The sequence below is a fragment of the Mauremys reevesii genome, linkage group 2 (genome assembly GCF_016161935.1).
Source record: "Mauremys reevesii isolate NIE-2019 linkage group 2, ASM1616193v1, whole genome shotgun sequence".
Taxonomy (NCBI): domain Eukaryota; kingdom Metazoa; phylum Chordata; order Testudines; family Geoemydidae; genus Mauremys; species Mauremys reevesii.
In genome coordinates this window covers 254,073,268-254,094,627 of record NC_052624.1, presented here as the reverse complement: position 1 = coordinate 254,094,627, position 21,360 = coordinate 254,073,268, and the positions used below count along the sequence as shown (strand labels likewise).

At 36.7% G+C, this 21,360-nt stretch overlaps 1 protein-coding gene across 5 annotated transcripts in view; it reads right to left on the bottom strand.

The window, feature by feature from the left end:
- ZFPM2 (zinc finger protein, FOG family member 2) overlaps positions 1-21,360 on the bottom strand; it is a 469,416-nt gene that overhangs the window by 163,541 nt on the left and 284,515 nt on the right. The gene's annotated exons all lie outside the window — the stretch shown is intronic.

Sequence of the window (21,360 nt, the reverse complement as noted above, 5' to 3'; positions counted from 1 at the left end):
TTCTTTATTAAATACATAATTAATATATATACAGAGCATCTTAACTTAGGTCAATCTGTCAGTCTAACCTAAAAACAGCTGCCCCCCACACCTGGAAGAGTCTATTAATTCTCTTAAAGCCACAGTAATACACATCTTTTTAAATTATGTGTGTGTGTGTGTGTGTGTGTATCAGTTATCTTAACAGCTTTCTATAAGTCTTTTAACAGGTCTCCTTTGATGCAATGCCCATCTAACTTCTATATTTGATGTATTATTGAAGTTATTCTTACTACTTAGAGGAATTATGTCATTTTCATTTTCTTGCTGCTATTGTTGATGTACTATATCGTTTCGTTTTTCAGCTGAGTCTGGTCTTACAAGTAATAATGCAAATGTCTCCAATTCTGTCTTTATACCCGATCATGATTAATCATTATATCATAAGATTGAAATGCTACCTCTTTTGTTACAGAGGCTTTCTAAGCCCAATTTCTACCATTATAGATACATACGCTATCGGTTTTAAATAAGTTAGTTTATGTGACTCTTTATTATAATAATCCTTTTGATACAAACTTGACTGATATTTATATTTATTCCTTATATACTTCTTTAAAAAAACATATGTAATCTATTTCTAAACTTTCTGTTAAATAACAACTGTGCAGATGAAAAAGCTTATTGTAATGGTGGTGTTTTATGATTTAATAAAGGCAAATATAAATCAATATTTGTTTCTTCAGCTTTGTTAGTTATCTTTTTACTATTTTAACACCATTTTTGACTATCCCATTAGATTGTGGGTAACAATTGATGTAATATGTTTGAAATCATATGCTAAGGCAAACTTTTAAACTCTTGACTGTGTAACTGAGGTCCATTATCATTCATTAACATATTGGGAATGCCGTGCCTTGCAAAATTGATTTAATTATATTAATGACTTGTTTGGCACATGTTTTCAAATATACATATTTCAGGAAAATGCAAAAAATAACCAAGCATTATAACATATTCATGTCCTTTACATTCAAATAAATCTAAACCTACTTTAACACCAAGGTCTTGAATAAATGTAATAGGCTGTTTAGACTGAGTACTTCTATATTTTTGACACGTCACATTCTTTTATATAATCCTCTATGTTTTGGCTCATTTGTGGACAATACAGAAACTCTCTTGCTCCATGTTTATTCTATGCCTAAATGTCCCTTATGTGTGCATTTCAACATCTCTGCTGTTAACTCTAAAGGAATTACCTATTACTTTTAAACAGAATCCCTTCAATTACTGATAAATCTTGAATAAATTGATTATATGGTTTTGATATCTTTTTTATTTATATATATATTTTTCAAAAGCAGTAACAACCCTTCATAAATTCTCATCCTGTCTAGTTGCTTGTACAATTTCTTCCCATGCTCCTTCTGATATAGGAAACAATTTTTAAGCACATCTGCATGTATCACAACATCATTTTCTTCAATTACACTGGTTACATCATAAGCGCTAGAAAGAGTATCAGCAACAATTAATGATTTGCCTGGCTGATATTCTAATTCTAAATCATACAAATACAATTGAAAAAATAATATTTGTAACCAAGGCAGTATGTCTGTCACATTCCTTTTTGAAATATTAACTAAGAGTTTATTATCTGTTTCTGCCAGTATTCTACCATATATAAATATGTGAACTTTTGTGTGGGCAAAATCCAATGCCAAAGCCTCTTTTTCTATTTGTGCAAAGTGATCTTCCATTTTTTGACATAACTCTACATGAATAAGCAACTGGTTTCCATTGACCACCATACTTTTGTAATAGAACTGCTTCTAGACCTTTTTTGACTGCATGTGAAGACAATTTTTAAGTCTGTTATTATCAAATAGTTTTCATACTAAGCTGTTTTTCTTAGTTGCTAATGCTTCTTAAATTCTTGTTGATGTTGACAATCCAATTTCCACTGATTATTTTTACAATGCATAGCACTTAATTTTGTTGTTTTTTTCCATACCCCAAAATTTCTGTAATAACTTCTTATCTTATGGTAAGCAATATTATCAATGGCTTGTGTTCATTGTGGATCAATCTGTAATCCTTGACTGGTCAGTGTTTCTCCTAGAAACATTAATTCTTGCACTCTACATTTACATTCATACTTGTTAAATTTCAGTCCTGCTTCTTTTACTCTAGATAATGCTTTAGTTAATCTTATATCCTACTCTTCTAAAGTTCTTCCCCATATTATTGTATCATCTCTTTACACCTATGTGCCATCTATATGTTCAACTTTTTTTTGTATTGTTCTATGAAATACCTCTGGAGCTGAATATAATCCAAAAATAATCTTTTAAAACAGTAACATCCAAAAGGTGTATTAAACATACAAACCAATTCACTTTCTTGCTCCAGTGGCATTTGCCAAAATTCATTTGAAGCATCTAAAGAAGAAAAGTATTTTGCTCCTGAGATGTGTCCAAATATTTCTTCCCTGGTAGGTATTTTAAAACGTTTCCTTTTAATGTTCTCTTTTAACATACTTATTTAAGTCTTTTTGATCTAAAAATAATTGTAAGGATCCATCTTTCTTTTCTACTATTACTAATTAATTGACCCACTTGGTTGGCACTGCCACTCTTTTAATTATATCTAAATTAACTAACTTTTCCCATTCCTTTTGTAGCGTATTTCTTAAAGCTAAGAGTATTTTTCTAGTTGCATGTATAATTGGTTTCTTTGTTTCATTTAACTCCATTTTATAAATGTTATCCCATTTTAAAAAGCCAGCAAATAACTCTATAAATTGATGTTTTATTTCCAGTGTTTCAGAATCCTGAATAGTCTGAATTCTGCCAATTAGATAAAGAGCTTAACATGTTTCTAAACCTAAAATAGAAATCACTTAACTACTATAAATCTTATATATTTTTAAAATTATCTTTCACTATGACCTGTACTTCACAAATACCATAACAGGATTTTTTTTCACCACTATACGACTGTAAAATAATATGTATTTGTTCTCTTACTGTAGGTTTTAGTTTTAGAGATTTTATAATTTCTTCTGAAAGTACATTAAATTGTGCACCTGTATCTATTCCATATTAAATAAATGTTCTATTAGCAGATAGTGTAACTGTCCAATTCTCCTTGTAGTTCACAGAATACCCAGAAACAAATGTTCTTCGTTGGTGAGGTCAGCTCTATATTCCTCATTTGACATCTCTGAGACTTTGGAATTTTGAACTAAATGTACATTTCTAAGTTTTTCCAGACTTCTGTGTTTACAAACCTTTGTGAAATGACCACTCTTCACCTTTAAGCGAGTGTGGGGGTATTTGGCTGGCTCGCCGAATGAGGGAAATAGTGCTTTATGGCTGGGGGGGAGGAGGAGAATGAAAACTGCTGCAAAAGGGTCAGAATGGTTGCTGACTCATCCCCTAGGAATGCAGGGACAGCTCAGGTTTCGGAAGCTGGGACCAGGAGCCAGCCAAGAACCTGAGTAGATGCCGCTAGCTACATAGAACCTGGGGGTAGGATGGTTAGCAATGTAGCATGCAGATCCACTGCCTCCATTCACATGGCAGAGCTATGGCACAAGTTTTAACAAATTCATGCAATTACAGGAGCAGGAAAGTGGGTCATCGAATGGCCCATTATAGAGCAGTGGGTGCTGCGGTACTCAGGGTCATGGGCAATCTGTCACCTGGCATTCTCAACAATCTTGGAATCAACTTCCAGCTGTTACCTTTATCAGTGGGCTAAATGGTTATCCATATCCCCACATCAGTCTTCACTCAAAGGTTGCTGGCAGGGTGTTGTATTCCAATGGCCCCATGTAGCAGTAATTTGGGTACATAACAGTTAACATTCTCAGGAATCTAATTGGCCTTGCACAGAGTAGCATTCTTAAAAGCAATGTTGGTGCTTTCGGGATCAGCAAGCTAATGTCTGGGTTTACACTGGCAGGGGCAAGCAGGGATATTAAACTTGCCATGGTCAACAACTGATCAAGAAGGCTGGGGAGCATTTGTTATCTTCCAGAAAGGCTGTGAGCTTGGTTCTGCCCCATGCGATCTGGTTCTCATTCATTTGCAATCAGGGTCCACAACAGTAGTGGTACAGCTGGGTATGGGGCCACAGGCATTTCTGACAATTGGGTTTTGGCCTACGGAAGCACACAATATGTGCGTGCAAACTCAGGTAGTGAGGTAACATTAATGTATTGTGATTCCATTCTAGAAGACCAGCCATGGAGGTGGTGGTATGGATCTGTGGGCATAGGAGTGTTTTTCTTATGCAATAGGTGGACGTCCTAGTGGCCTTGAGGGTTGGCAACCAGGATCCAGTGATGGGGCGAGTCTGCATTGGCATGGAAGAAGAAGCATGTTATTGGACCAGCTGATGCCACTGCTGTGTGCCATAGGGGCCCGTCAGCAGTCACCAACATGATGTGGCACATATTGGAAAGCAGTATTTAGAAAGGTGTAAAAGGGTTCCATTACTGCCCAGAAGAAGAAGGGACTTGATGCAGATCCATGTTGTCAGACATGCATTAAAGCAGGGTCTGACTGGGAGCCGTGAAGCGCCACCTGGGTGGACAAGGCATGACAAATTATAACAGACCAAATCTCTTAGGGCCAAAAAAGACTCAGGAATTTGGGGCATCCGGGCACCAAATTATTCAGGGAAGATGGAGTTCCCCTGTAAAGCTTTGGAGTCTGTTTGTTTTGGCTGATATAAAAGGTGGACAGTAAGAGCTATCTGGGAACCTGACTGAGTTGGGGAAGGGGAGGCAGCCAAGCTAATTGCTGGTGCCTCCTTGTGGTGGATGGCCAGTGCAGGTACTCCACAGGGAAGGTATACAGTGACCAGGTAATTGGCTTAGAAAAAGGAATTAAAAAGAGGTGTTCATTAAAAGAATGAACAGGGGGCAGTTGGGGACTCCTATGATTGGTACAGCAGGGAGCCAACCCCCCATTCTTATAGCCCACCTTAACCCTCCTACGAGGGGTGTGTGGTTGGTAAGGTCCTGGCAATACATTTGCTGGAGGGACCTGGATGGAAAAAAGATGGTGAGCCGGTAACCCGCCCCTGGATAATTACAGAATAAACATGGGGTTACCTGCATGGTACACTTTTATTTGCCGGGTAGTCCCAGACTAATAATAAAGTTGTGGCCTGATTAAACCCATGTAAAATGTTTCCTGTCGTTCTTGCAGTATAGCCAAACAATAATTCTGTTTCTTGCAGATATGACAGGTTGGACCATATGCTGGACTTTGTCTAGGTCAGTGCCTCCTTACACACTAGAACATTCTTTCATATTCCCTCGTGTTTTAACTTTAATACTTTCACTCTGTTTTCCTCCATAGACTTGTGTTGTTTTTTGTTCTGGTTTTTTTTTTACTTTTTTCTTATTAAGTCAATATTCACACCAGTTTGTTTTCTTTCTAAAATGTGCAATTATCATTGATTAAATCCAACAGATTGGTAAATTCTTACTGCTTTTTTCAGATTTAGGTCTGGCTATTCTAACAGTTTTTTTCTTACACTGCTATCTTTTATTCTCATTAGAATTTGATATTTTATCATTGACTCAGATAGATTCTGGAAGTTACCTGTCTGACTTTTTATCTTTAGACCTGTTAAAAATTATTCAAAAGTCTCTTTGTCCATTTGATTTCTTGAGTGAAACTGAAATCTTTCAAATGTTTCATTTCTTTTTGGTAAGCAGAACCCTCAACTTTTTTAAGACAAACTCAGATTCTGCTCATTCTCTAATACTAAGCTTGCATGAATTATACAGTGAAATTGCTTCATTACATGCAACATTCAAAAATATGTGAAACTTTTGTTCATCTTCCTTATAAATAGATCCTGGTGCCCTCAAAAATAAATCAAATGTTTTTCTGCAGCATTTCTTGACATTTTTAGAAATGTGAGAACTCGTAATTGATCCATCTTATTTCATTCAAACTTGTTTTTCAATTTTGACTAACTTTTACCTCAAGGTTTTTTTTGTTTTGTTTTATTAACATCTTCTAGTTCTTTTTATCACTTCCTTCACTCCTGGTACCATCTGTTGTTTTATATTTAAGTAATCCACTAGTCTGAAGAATAATTCATTGCTAGTAATTTAACAACAGTCTTTATTAGATAGACAGTTAACATATATACAGAGAATCTTAACTCAGGTCAATCTGTCAGTCTAACTTAAAACCAGCTGCTTCCTCCCACTGTCAGCTCCCACATCTTGAAGAGTCTATTCATTCTCTTAAAGCCACAGTAAAACCATAGTTATCATGTTCCTATCAATAAAATCAAGTGCTTCTATTCTCATCCTGTCCCTAACTCTCTCATTGTAATAGTAGCTAATGAGAGATCATGGCAAGGAAGATGTAAATCCACAGTGAAGGACAAACAGTCTAAGGCTGGATCCCATGGGGATGAAAATTTATTCAACCTTGTCCTTGCAAATGTGTACTGCAAATCAACAGGCACTGATACTGAAATATAATTTTGTGAATTGGAAGTCTATAGCCAAATTCACAGACAAGTTACCTAAATCCTCCAGGGAAGTGTTCAGAGCACCTACTGCAGAAGATCATCAACAAGCCAAGATGCCTTTTCAATCAGCATTGGACATAGCAGATGCATTTTCCAGAGTTATGGCTTCGGTGGTCACAATGAGAAGGGCCTCATGGTTGCAGAACTCTGGCATAACTGGTGGTGCAGTTGGTAACCTCCATGGTTAGAGAGGGCATCCTATCAGGATAACTATCCCCAATTAACTACTAGAAACCAAAACTAAGGTACTATTAAACTAACTAACTATGTTAAACAAAATCACAGAAGACTGAGATAAAAAAGTGTGAGGTAAATACTATACAAACTCTAGCTGCATTACTGAGGGGTAGTCGGGGAGTGATGGTCTTAAATAGCAAGGGGAAGGGCTAAGGGTCACAAGGCATGAGTGCTGTCCCTATGGGTACTACCAAGCCACGCTCTCCAGCTTCAGTGCACTGGGTGCGCACACACCATCATTTATACATGTGAAGTGAGGATGCAGTAACATAGGAAACAAATTTCAGTACAATGCTCTCTGCAAAAATAATAATAATTAAAAAATCCCTATCTAATATGATACCAGCCTAGCTCAACCTCTTAAATGGAGAAACACACAATGGGCATAAGCCTACTCCCACTGAAGACATGAAAAGGCTGCCTATTGTCATGTTTAAAATCCCCATTTTTTCTGCACAATGAAATAATTGAGTGAGGTCTGTGGCAAGGTGAGAAGAATGAGGGAAAAAACACATATCAATCTGTGATACCCATGAGGAACAGTGGAAGTTAGTACAGCAAAATCAAGACAATTTTGACATTGACCCTTAACTTGTGATGGGATGTTAATACATGTGTAAATGATCCCAATACCAGAAACACACAGTTTATCCTGGGATCCAGCTCTACAGAGTCATGGTAATGTAAGTGCATCCTTAAATATCCACTGCTATCATGCTATACGGGTGTCACTATGCATATTGGATGAGTGATAGTGTTTGCTATGGTCCAGGGAGGTGTGGCAGCTGACTTACCACACTGTATTTCCCGTGCATTTGCCTCAGTTTGGTATAGTCACATGATTGTTAGAGATCATGCCTACTCTTCTGTGCAATAAAGCATTTTCCAGATGGATCTGAGGACATCTTGCTTTGCAACTTGCTCTATTTTTCTGCAGAGTTTTACTGTGTAGATTGACTTCTTATACCAGTATTTCCATAAAAAGGGCATCCTAGATCCCTATACAGTGTACCAGATATAGATATGTTTTTAGTGGTCTTAGCTACTGGGGGAAGTTGGAAAGACCCTCCACTGCCCTTGTACATCCCAACCAAAGGTCAGTCACAGTTGCACTCCCTTTGCTCAGGGGAGAGCAGAGCCTGCTCCACGGGGGTACACTTTACCCCAAAGGGGGTGAGAAGGAACTTGCAGAACAAGCCCCACTGTCCAGAACATATCCATTTTTTTAAAATAGCTATGACTTTTTGTTGTTGTTGAAAACTTGATGGCTCAGTTGTGAATTGTTCTCTGAGAGTATCTGCAATTTGGGCTCTGATGATTACTTAGAATTTGTCACATAAAAGTCACACGGTTTCACTTCACTTCCCTAATAATTGGATCATGCACAAGAGAATTAAAAATTCACTTTCCATAGACATCTGTACTAATAAAACTCAATCAAACAAATGCTCACTTAAAATGAAACAGAAGGGGCACAAACACAGCTATAGCAGATTCAACTTTAAGTGAATATTTGCAGAATTTATCCAGCTCTAAGAAGAGTATATATACACACACACTCTTGATGCAAGACAGAAAGGTATATACTGCATAATAAGAACAATCATAAAAAGAGTAAGTTAGCTCTCCCTCACCCACTCCTTCCCCCCCCCCAAAATTAAAACTACTATGTATAAGTGAAAAGCTGTAGAATTACTCCTTGAATCATTGGTTCACTTAATAAAACCATCAGAGTTTTTAACAGTCAAAGTGAAGGATTTGGGAAAATTTAATACAACTGCAGTGAAGACAATCTACCTTTTAACCAGAAAAGAACTTCTCTGTAGTTCATCAGTTGGGTAGGGCATAATAGTCAACAATTATTTAATATGTTTTTCAGATTCTTAAGCCCTATTATTTATGAATACTTTCTCTTCTGTTTTCATCTCATCTTTTGTTATATTCCCGTAAACTTCTATATTTCATTCAGTGTTTTGAGTTAGATATCTCCTCTACTGTTTCTCCTATGTGCAAAATAAATTCTGAATTACCTCTCTCATTGTGAACAGCACTACTAAACATAGAAATAATTCACAAAACACTAGCTAATCACTGCTATGCTGAAAGCTTACATTTTATAAAAATGAAAATACAAATTTATATTTAGGAAGCATCTACCTTCAAACTACATACTAAAAATCAACAGGAATATACTATCTTAAATACTTGAGCAAAACTCAGTAAAAGATACAGTAGGCAAACATTGTAGTCAGCTCAGCAGTGATTACCAACTCATGCTCCAAATTCACTATAAAATGAAAATCAATATTTCCACAAGTTCCTGCAACATAAAAGATAACCTTCATTGATTTTTCTAGACTTAGGCCTCTCTGATAAAATCTAATATAAATTTTCAACCACAAGGATTTGGATCAGAGCAGGGGTGATAAGTCCTGCACATCTCTTAAGAGGTGGAGAATTTTTTTTTAAAGTGCACGTTCATACTATTTATAATTTGCCCTGTGCAAGTGAAAGCCTTTTCCACCAGTGCTATCAGGAATCTCTTCTAATTTTTATTACTGTGAGGCTAAAGCCTGTTCCAGATAATTTGGAAATTTCAGGGGAATTGTGATAGGGCTGATGGTGCAGCCCTGGCTGACTTGAGAAAAGAGCTAACCCGTAATAGCCTCCATGGCCGTGCTGATTAAATGTTGCCATAGATGAAAGGCCTGCCATCGCCGCAATAAATTAACCAATCACACAAATCCCAAGTCAGTGCTAATCCTTCCTTGATACTCTGATCCTCTGATCAGCTCAAGGAGGTAAAGAAACTGGCTTGTGACGCTTGGTGCTCTAACCCCTGGATTTCATGTACACAACAAGCTAATGATATCTTGCTGACCAGTTCAATGGGATGAACTTCTCTCACAACCCTTAGGGAACACTGTAGCCTTCTTTAAAAAAAAAAAAAAGACAAGCACATGGCAGGTTTTGTGTTTTACTATGAAACGATGGGAAAACTAACCAGCATTTGTTAACCACAATGATCATCAGACTGAGGACATATAAAAACAATTTGTATCTTACAAGTGCAGGTGATGGGTTAGGCAAGAATTGAGACATTAAAGAAAGGCTAATTATTCAGGTAATGGTGATTAAACTATGCAGCATTATCTTGGGGGAGGCGAGCACCTTTTTATAGTAGACGTTTATTATATTTTTCAGGTTTGGAGAAAATATACGTATATAAAGAGAGTGAGTCTCGGTCTCTTACACACACACACATACATATACACTCTATTGTACTGCCATAGTGTGATTATAATCAGATTTAGACATAGACTCATTTAATCAATTAACAGAAGGTCTGAACACATGCAGCGTTTTCTCATTAATTATGTGAATGCTGCCTTTCCAATACTCTTAGTGAAATTGAGTCTGTGCAATCTGCATTAGTGTACTTCATAATTGGGGAAACTCTTTTTGTGCAGTAATTGGTTGCTAAAAGTAAGAAAGCTCTGGGGTTTACCTCTAGGGTTTCCATACACAAAGAGTTTTGAAAGTACTTCATTATCTCTCTTGGTCAGTTCTGTGAAATTAAAACTATTTCCCCCTCTTCTTTACAGAAATAGTTTGAATCTAGAGTTACTTGAAAACATAGCTAGGATATAAATATATGCAAGAAAGTTGCTTAGGTTCCTGCTTGCTTTAATCATGGGAATAGTGCCATTGAAGTCAATGGTACTACCTGTGTGAGTAAACTGGAACTGGCCATTAGTGAATTATTTTATTGGGGGCAGTGGAGTTAAGTGGCTTGAGTAACTTCCTCAAGACTGAATTTATTATTTTTTTCTAAGTTACCCACTAAATCTGAAACATATTGAAGTGAATTAATAAAGAAAAGTTCATAGGTTTGAGGACATTATTCCAGTTGGGAAGCTACTCAATTAGACTGCCAGAATGCAGCTTATAAGAGCAGTAGCTTATAGTGAATTAAATAATGTAGGTCTGTTTATTCATTTGATTTACTGAATTTTTAACCCATCTTGCCATTCCTCTTCCTTTTGTTACATGGTGATCCTGTGTGTGTGCATTGCTACTGTTCCATCTCCCCATGTGACCTTCCCAAGGAAGCTATTCACATTACTGGACTCATCAATAGTTAGCTCAGGAACAAGTCTCATGGGAATTAATTAGTAAGAACACTATAAGAACACAGTTCACTCCCTGCAAGGCATTATGGGTGAATATTTCTGAGTAACATAGCTATCTTTGGCAAAAACTGTTTTCCAAGAACAGCAGATGTTAGAGCAGTCCATAAAGGTGCTTAAAGTAGATTTTATTCAATAGAGCCACAGGAGTTGGAAGAAATTAATTGGACCTCTTCTGTCAAATTTAATCCTTTTGATTTTACCTCTGATGTCTTATATCTACTAATGTGTATTTACTCTAATGCTGCACTTATCCAAGTTAACTATACTGCATACTTACTACTTTAAGTTTGACTAGCTATCAGAGCAACACATAAGATCATTCTTTATGATAAATCATTAAAATAATATAATAATGGTATAATAATAATACAATATGGTAGTGGTTTTTAAATATACAGAGACATTCTGATTTTACAACCTATGGTAAAGTTTAAACTAAGGTATAGAATAATTTAGACTTTTGATGAAGAATTAAGTAAAATATATTACTCATGTCATTATCTACAATTTAAATCTACCAATCTTCTTTTAAAGAAAGAAATAAATAAAGAAAGAATATATATATGGACTGGACCCTAAATGCTCTTAAACTTATTACCTTTGTTTTATAATCTGAAGGGACATATTGATAAAAGATTGCTTCTCTTAAAGAAATGATCCATCTTCTTTTTGTTGAGGGTGGTCTCTCAAGTCTTCCAAGGCCAAACTAATCCCTGGCGTAAACTGACAACAGCAATACCAGAGATAAATGTGGTCCTCTCTGTTTTAATATCATTAGTTTGCCTATCAAAACGCAAACCATGATAGTTCGTATGAGCCATGATAGGACACATTTTGACATCAAGGTCTCCATTTGGGAATGTACAAGTGGTACTGAACAATACACATATGCACTAGTGATTGCCCATACAAAGCTCTGTGCCACAGATGGAGATCATGTTTTGAAAATGTGACTCACCACTGCTCACATGAACTCCATCTCTTGCTTTGTTGCAAATAGCACAGACAGACTAGATTACAATTTCTTTAGAGATGGCTAAAATAGCATTCAGAAGAGGTGTTTATAGTGCTATGATCATTTTTTCTCACTGCACCGTAAAACTTATAGTAGAGCATGCACAGGATCCACTGCAATCAAATCACTAAAAAAGGCAGTAGGAAAGAGAGCCTGCTCAATTTTATTGGGAAAAGAGAAGGTTGCCGGTGTCCAGGGATTGATTCTTTTACATTTCTGCTGAAAAACTTCAGTTACTTTTTAAAAAAAACCAAAACAACCTCTCCTTATCTCACCAGGTCTTAAATAAACTCCATTGGATGATGTTCTCACTGTTATTATGTAAAGACAAAAATTAAAAGATCTATCTATCTATCTATCTATCTATCTATCTATCTATCTATCTATCTATCTATCTATCGTCTTAACGCTCTTACAGGATGGGCCCAATCCTACACTCCTCGTTCAGGCAAAATGTTCAGTGGCTATTTTGCCTGAATGAGTGTAGAAGAGAGGCTGATATTTGTTGCTAGAAAAGCCATCTTCATTTATATTACAGTACATACTATCCATGGTTTGATAACTGTTACTTCATGGTACATAAGTGTTTAAATTGTCATTTCAAATGTGTTCATGTGCTAAATAAATTTCCATTGCTTGTACATGCCAAAGGGGATGGTGGAGTTCAGGTAAAGTATCAGAGCTGTTTTAGGTGCAATATCAGCTTGGTATTTTAAGGTCAGGAATTTTCTCAGAGTGACTTTTCTCAGGAAGTGAGTCAATGAAGTAATTGTGTTAGATACCCAAATATGACAACAACCATCAAAAGAGAGTTACTATATTGAAATTAAATAACAGGGATGGGAGCTTCAAAATACAGTATATGAGCTGGACCAATTTAAAAGGAATAATTCACACAATTCTGTTTGCGGATTGCTACATTCTTCTTACTGAATATGTTGTCAAAGACAAGGTAATCAAATTTTAAAGTTTTTACTACATTAACCTTGGATCCTCTGGAGAATAGTCAGTAAAATATGAGAGAGGTTTTAATACCTGGAAGCACAGCTGCATTATGGTAAGGTCAATTTAGGAGCATTACTGAGATTCTAGGCCATAATGACTCCATATGGAGCTGGATAGTAACGAAGGTAATAAACTTTCGCAGTATGATTTCTTTGCTCAGTGCAGCAAAGCATAATTTGGCAGTTACTGATCTTTTCCTCAATGAAGTATTTTTTTTTGTTTTGTTTGTGTTTTTAAAGAGCTACTGCATTCTCACTATCTCTTCTTCCTCCCAGAAGGTTTACAAATGCAAAGAAAAGGTCAACCAAACTCAGAATGAAAAAATCCTTAAGTTTTACATGTGTGTATAATGTAGGAAAGGCAAATGCTTCAGTCCTCAACCCCTACACAAAGATATTTCCATTTGTCTTAGAAACTAGTATTAAAGGGAAATTGGTCTTAGTTTCCATAGTAATAAGAAGACACTAAATGCATTTGAGGAGAGAGACATAAGAAATTGGGGACAGCTGCGGACAGCAGATTTGGGATACTGGTATCATGTATGTAACAAATCTTTATTAATAAGTACATGAAATCCCATATTTTTCATTTATAACTGCTGCATAATTTCCTGTTAACACTTCATGTAAATTCCAGATAAGGTAATAATTTTTTTTCAGAATTCTATTTCTGTTTCATTATATGTTCTATACTCTGCCCCACAGGTCAGTTGCATGATTGAAGTTTTATGCCTCATTAAAATTCCACTAGCTAAAACATGGAGACAGAATTTTGGTAATTCCTTTCTCCACAACTATAATTAACCATTCCACTGGATTCTTTTATGACTGCAATCCAGATTTAAAAATTACAGTATGGTGAGATGGTCAAGAGGTCTAAATGTCCTGAACATAAGGCTCTTATCTTTCTTTGCTCCAGTCGCTGAAAAATCCTGCACCAACACCTCCCAGTACAATATTTCTAGCTAGCAGCTGCTATGAGAAACCTAAATAACAAAAATATGCAAACTTGCACACTAATTCCCTTTGGAGATAGATCTTGGCTGCAGCCCTGTCATAAATCAGAGAATTTCGATATGAAATGAGGCAAGCAGCTCTAATCATTTCTGCATTTCAAATTGGATCACTGGCTCAATCACTGGGCTTTTTTAAACTGCTTGCCTAAGAGCAAATGTGAGGCGGGAGATAATTCTGAAGAAATCTCTTCTTTTGTGGCCGTAGAACTCTTTTAACTGTTTCAAGACTGAAGGCCACATTTCAGTGATAACAACATATATCTGCTCTGAGAGATATGGATCCTTAAAGACATCTTTCCTTCTCTTTCAACTCATAGAATTCCATCAATATCTGCATATATTATATATATTAATATATGTATGTGTGCATATGGGTGTTTGTGTGCATAAAAGAGAGAGGGAAAGAAAAGAAGAGTGAAACATCTGACATGTAGCCTTCATATGTTTCTCCTTAGAATTTTCTCTTCTTACTTTACCCAGTGTGGATTTCAATTGCTGCACGTACTGTATAGTTAACTTTTTTTTTAACAGTTTGGAAATGTATTTAGGGATAAAAATAAAACTGTAGAAAAAATGAAAAAGGAGTGAATTTAATCAAGGGCTTGTCAGTTTCAGGAATACACTCAGCCTTTCCTTCCCCAGTGCTTTCTTGGACAAAAATCAAACAAATAAAATCAAGGAAAACAAATATCTTCAATAGGCAAATGTGACGTCCGAAGATCTCCTCCTTTACGCATCACAGCTTGAAATTTTCCTTCATTATGACACTGATTTTCTATTTTCACATCTTATCTAAAACTCTGAAAACTATACCTCAAAGAAAAAATTAGCCTGAAAGTCAATTACTGTGTAAACAGCATCCTCTTGACCCTCTTTTGCTATGAGTATCCCTTCTTTTTTTCACCCCAATGATGCTATAGGCTTGTTGTAGTTTCAGTGTCCTCATCACAGTGCTTTGAAATTGAATTTAACTCTATTATCAGCAGGCTTTTGTAATCTCATGTAAGCCTTATAGCGATCAGATGGAATTTTACAGCTAAGCTCCCTGCATTTTGAGGACTAATTTAAAATGTTTATCAAATTTTTGTTTTAGACAGTTAAAAAAATTATCCTTATCAGTTTCTTTTTGTCTCCTATTTTCACCTTCTATTGCCTGATACTGTTATTTCCCTTCTGGGAACTTTTATTTTCTCTGGGATACATAATTTGCGGTTTCCTTGTTTTTTATTTCAAAATTCAGCAAGCTATTTATTTAACAGTGATATAGATGTTAGATTATTTAATATAGCAAGTAACTCTATTACCACTTTTCACCTACAGCTTTACAACTTACATTGCCATTTAGCATCATCCAAAAACTGTGAAGTGCCATCAGGGCTTATGCCATCAAGTAAACCCAAGTCCTATCACAGTATACAAAAAAACCATGTCCTTTATCAGCTGTCAGGGCTATACTGCCAATACTTTCTTGTGTGGTCTCAATTCACTCACCCATGCCTCTGTCCTAGAGGGCTCTGAAAGCATAAAAGGGAAATCTGAAGGCATCTCCCTGTAGGACTGTCAGGGGATGATGGTGAGGAGAACGTCTCCAACATTTGCACACTGGCTTCTAATAGCCACACATTCCCAAAATCTGTGGAGTGGAATTCAAAGGGAGTGAGGCTTTTTCAGTGTCAGACAGAGGTGATGTGATTCGTTATAGCCTCATCTTCCCTCTCTCTAAATTTTTTTTGGCTATTTTAATAGGTTTTCTGACCCTTTCAACCACTCTATGGCTAAAATGTGAAAGGATATAGCCCAAAGCAACTGAGGGCTTGACCTATCAAAGCATTTGAGTACATATTAAACTTTAATTATGTGAGTATTTGACTTCAGTGAGACTACACACATGCTTAATATTCAGCACATGCTTAAAGGCTTTGCTGGATCAGCGGTATGCATAAAAAGCAGTATAAATACTAAAGCGGTATATATATAAAACCAGGTTTCTTTAGACCATAAAATGGAGCAACATTTTGCTTTCACTAATTCTATACCAAACACCACATTCTGTGTTAATACATCAAGCCTCATGGCGTCTTGTCCAGGAAGTTCAAGGATTTAAATCTCATGAATGCAGAATTTGCATTGTTCTCAAACTGAGGCCATTTTGCAGTGAATGCAGGACCAAGTGGCCTGCCTCGACAGCTTACAAGGGCGGAAGTCTCATCAAACTAATCTGGAGCTCATCTCTGTTTCTTTCTTTCTACATCTCAGGACATGAAGTCAAAATATTCGAGATTCAGTAGGGAGTTAAATCCATAAACTGAACCTTTCTTTTTTAGGAATACAGAGGTTGTTGTTATTTCTTTAACTCATCTACCCACCTCTAATAAATAGTTATAATAATCTTGCATGATTTTACTAATCCCTCCTATTTCTAATATGCTGGAAAGGGCCCACACTTCTAATATTAGCATATGCAACAAAAAAAGCAGGCTTCTCTCAAATCTGTGATTACTGTTCTCCAAAGTGTGGTATGCATTATGAATAAAATGATTAAGCAGCTGTCAGTAAAAGTTTAGTTAGTTAGTTGCACTAACATTACTTTCTTAATGTATGTTACCATTTTTGCCCCATATCTGTATTAGTATAAAAACTCCTGATGATAGTATTTTCTTCTCAAAATTGTTGCATAAATAGTTCTTGCTTACAGTAAAGCTTTTTTTTAAGTAATATTGCTCATACTGCATGCCTCTGCCTTGCTTATGTGCAAAATCAATATCCACTGAAAATGCATGTATTCATTATATACCACATTTAAACACCTGGACATGACCGGAATCACAGCTGTAAAACACTCTTAAGTGCAATTAATTTGTATCATTCTGCTAAAAACATCTGTTTGAAAACAGCTGTTTCTAATAACCACTGACTACAGCACAGAGTTAAACTGTTGTACACCAGGTATAGTACACCATCTGTTTACACGTGTCTTACTTTGGAGATGAATAACATTTTTTTAATACTCACAGGTCTAAAAGTAACTGCAGCGTCTATTTTTCTTGTCAGAATTGGGTTTACCTGAATCACAGCAAAAAGTAGAGTAGTTCTCTTGTGCCTGGGTGCAGCAGAATAGTATTTCAGCAGCTTCAATTCAATGTGGTATTACTAAAATCCTGATATGCATAGCATAATGAAGCACTTCAGACATCAGAATGCTAGAAAGTTTCAGTTTGATGTTACTGGCATACAGGAGATACAACAGAAAAAGATGAGTGGTGTGGTGCAGAAACATAGAGTAGAGGGCGTTAAGGTTAACATGTCAGGTCAGAGTGGAGAATGGGGAGCAACATCACAAGAGAGACCAGTATGCAATGAGAGGGAATACACAGAAGAAAAATGAAATAAACAATGGATGTGGAAGAGTAGCTGAAAATATAACAACTCAGTCATGGGAAAGTAGCAATGAAGATACTTCACTGACCAGTGGGGAGAAGAAGGCAAAGAGCCCCAAAAGAACATACAAAAGAATCAGGAAAGATATGGATAGGAGAGGGATACGGAGAATCAGTGAAGAACCACAGATGTTAAGAGAGAAGGAAAAGTAGATATTAACAGAATGCAGGAGAGATGACTAGCTAAAGAGGGGGCAATGAGAACCTGACTTTTAGCTATAGGTCATCCAGCTTATGTTCTCAAACATGCCAGTTCCAAGCCAGAAATGCTGAATGAGAAGAGTATCATAGGTACCTCTGAAACACTATACATACCCAGGATTTTGGTTAGGAAGCCAAAATCTTTGTAACATTTATTATTTGTAAGATGGCCAGGAAGGAGATTTGCTTTAGGTCTGGGAACTGGAGCCAGATTCTAAGGCTTTCTGTGCCATGTTAGATATGTGGGGTCCATGTGTAATACCATTAGACCCTGGTCATCAGCGGGTGGGATCAAACAAGGGACCTCTGGAGCTTAGTGCATGAGCCTCTACTGCATGAGTTAAAAGCCAGCTGGCTGTTAGCTAACGCTGTAGAGCAGACTCATTAATTGCTCTCTAAGTGGTCTCGGTGCTACTACATAGGACAGAACACCATACCCAGGAGGTGTGTGGGTTACGCACGCAGATTTTCATACCTCATGCAGCACATTTGAAAGAGCTGAGGGTAGTTTTGGCAGTTGGAGGAGATTGTCATTGAGATGTGTGGAGGAGAGCTGAATGTTTGGCATCAAGGTAAAGGGGGAGTTTCAGCAGATGTAAGTTTGGCCTGAGAAGCTACATAACTTTCCACACCAGAAAGTTCATTTTTTAAGATGGGGAAGTCACGCAAGGAAAAGGGGTCATATGAGGATACTAGGAGGGGCTGTGAACAGAGAAGGAGTTTACCCCTGCCATATGACCTTGCTGGGACTATTCTTTAGGCCATTTTGAAAGGAGAGCAACGATTCAGATTTGATTTAGCCAAATTCAAGTCTTCTTGTCTAAAACTTCCACTTCCATTTTTTGAAAGCAACAGAAACTCCCAGCAATAACTGAAGTATAGTTGTCATATCACTGGTCAATGGTAACTGATTTTTCAGACACTTTTTAAAAAAATCTGCCAAAAAATCAGCAACCTTTCAGAAGTGGTGTGCCGAGTCTCCATTTATTCACTCTAATTTAACATTTTGCGTGCCAGTAATACATTTTAATGTTTTTAGAAGGTCTCTTTCTATAAGTCTATAATATATAACTAAACTATTGTTGTATGTAAAGTAAATAAGGTTTTTAAAATGTTTAAGAAGCTTCATTTAAAATTAATTTAAAATGCAGAGTCCCCCGGACCGGTGGCCAGGACCTGGGCAGTGTGAGTGCCACTGAAAATCAGCTCGTGTGCTGTCTTTGGCATGAGTGCCATAGGTTGCCTACCCCTGCCCTAGTGAAATTAAAAAAGGAATTAATGAAAACTAAAGTTATTACACCTCTTCTACTTCTGGGTGCAAACCATCATTACAGCTCCTGTTTTCTGTACATTGGGCTACAATTTTAATGCTTTCTCTCTGAGTAAGAATGAAAATGAGAATTTTCTGGTAAAGTAACATTATTTCAATTCTATGCTGAGTTATGGGAGAGTTGGGGGAGGAATAACATTTTCCTGAGAGGTACTGAAACAACAGCTGAAGATTGAAAGCTGAATCTTGGCATGGGAAATAATCCTCAGTGAATTGACATGGGACACAGTCCTCAGTGAACCGTATGGAACTCTGCTCCATGCAGAGGGGTGCAAGGCAATCCTGTAGAGTGTAAGAGCTCTGCAGAGGCAGAATGTCACTCCAGCAAAGCTTCTATGCCCCACAGTACTTGAGATGCTTAAATTTATTTAATAAAATCCTAGACAATTAAATGCAAAAAACTACATTACAGTTTCACAATTAAACATTACCTCCCTCCCCACAAACTGTAGAATTTAAGATTATTACAGTAACATTAATTTGGTCATGTTGCACATTATGCAGTACTCTTCTTGGTTTTCTTGTTAAATGTATAGTCTAACCTATCACTATATGTATTTCTAAATATAAAAAAATAAACAGGAATGTGTCTGAATAAATGTCATTGTAAGAGCCTTAACTTTTACATATTTTCAGTATTTTTAATTTTAACTATGTGTATTTAAAGTTGAATTAATTTGGTCTCTTTCTATGACTATACAGTTAAAGAACACTCCCTCCCACTTCTCTACTTTGCTTCAGAAAACATTCATTCTTGACTTAAAATTTCCCAGTAATGGAGAATACACCAGAAACCTAGGTAAGTTGTTCCAATGATTAATTATTATGACTGTTAAAATTTACACCTTGTTTTCAGTCTGAATTTGTCTAGCTTCAACTTATAGCCATTGGATCATGTTATACCTTTGCTAAATAGAAGAGCCTTCTATTATCAAATTTCTGTTCCCTATGTAGGTACTTATAGACTGTAATCAAGTCACCCCTTCATAACCTTCTCTTTGTTAAGCTAAACAGACATAGGATATGGAGCAGACACTCACTATAGAGAGACTTTAACTATAAGAGATGTTTTCTAATACTTGAATCATTCTCTTCAAATTATCAACATCCTTCTTGAACTCTGGACTCCAGAACTGGACAAAGTTAAGAAGGAGCTGTGAAGCATTTACAACTTCGAAGAGCCTACTAGTCTTTCCAATCTCCATCTCTACCTACTTCAGGACCAACTCCTACTTCTTTGGGCTCTTCATTAAAAGTAGGATTTGGAGCCCAGCCACGTCTGCACTGAGCTCTAACAAGGCACCTCCCCCACTCTGAACTGTTGAGGACTCTGATGAGCATGGTTCTGATTTATCCATATTTTTCTCTTGTGTGTTGAGGTGTGTTCCTGAATCTAACACACTCCAGACCCCTTTGCTAGACTGAGCATTAAACATTTCAGGAGAGAGAATTCCACAGTGAGGTCCAGCACAGGCCTGGCTGGCCTTCAAATTAAGTATTTAAACTAAGTCACTGCCGGGGAGGAGATGGCTGATGTCACAAATCCCACATCCACCAAGGATCTTCCAGATTGCCCACAGGCCACCAGATGACCATCCCCACTCAAGGTGTTTGCTCAAGGACTATCTTAAATAGCATCCTGCTTCCTAGCACATAGCTAGGTTAATCTGTGACAACAGGACATTCACATGTCAACAAGACAAATGCCTAATGGAGGATCCTACTGCAAAGGAATAAAGTGCACCATTCAAACTGCCAATAAAAAAGAAATTTAGAAAAGATTGAAAGTTTGATTCCAGCATCTTCATTTCCATTGAGATTGAAGTACAACCAAACAATAACTTTCAGCATTCCTATGGTATCCTTCACCAAGCCTAAAATGCATCTAAAATCTCTTGTACTAAACAGAGGTAATGTCTCTCTCTCTCTTAATGTGCTGTTTTGAATGGTGAGAAAGAGAGAACTACTGCATGATAAAGAACATCTTTTTCCATTCAACTTTCCATCTCTGCTTCATTTTATATAGCAATCTTTTCTCTTTACAATTCAGTGCAATTTAAGTATGCTTGTGTAAACATGGATTATACCACATCACAAACTAAGTTAGCTATCTCATGAGAATTTGTATCTCTGCTGTGTGTAAGTAAGCAGATTAATTCCTAGATCAGGCATTACCTAATGCATTTTCAATTCAATTTCTTCTTTTCTTTGCTTTTCTTTCTACTCATCAGCTCGGGGAAGTGGGATTATTTTATTAATTTAACCAATATTTTGCATGTTTTTCTCTGTTATCTTTGTTCCCCTCCCCACAATTTGTTGATTCTTAGCGCGAGAGACTAAGTATGAGCAAGAATGTGTAAAGACAAGAGATGTAA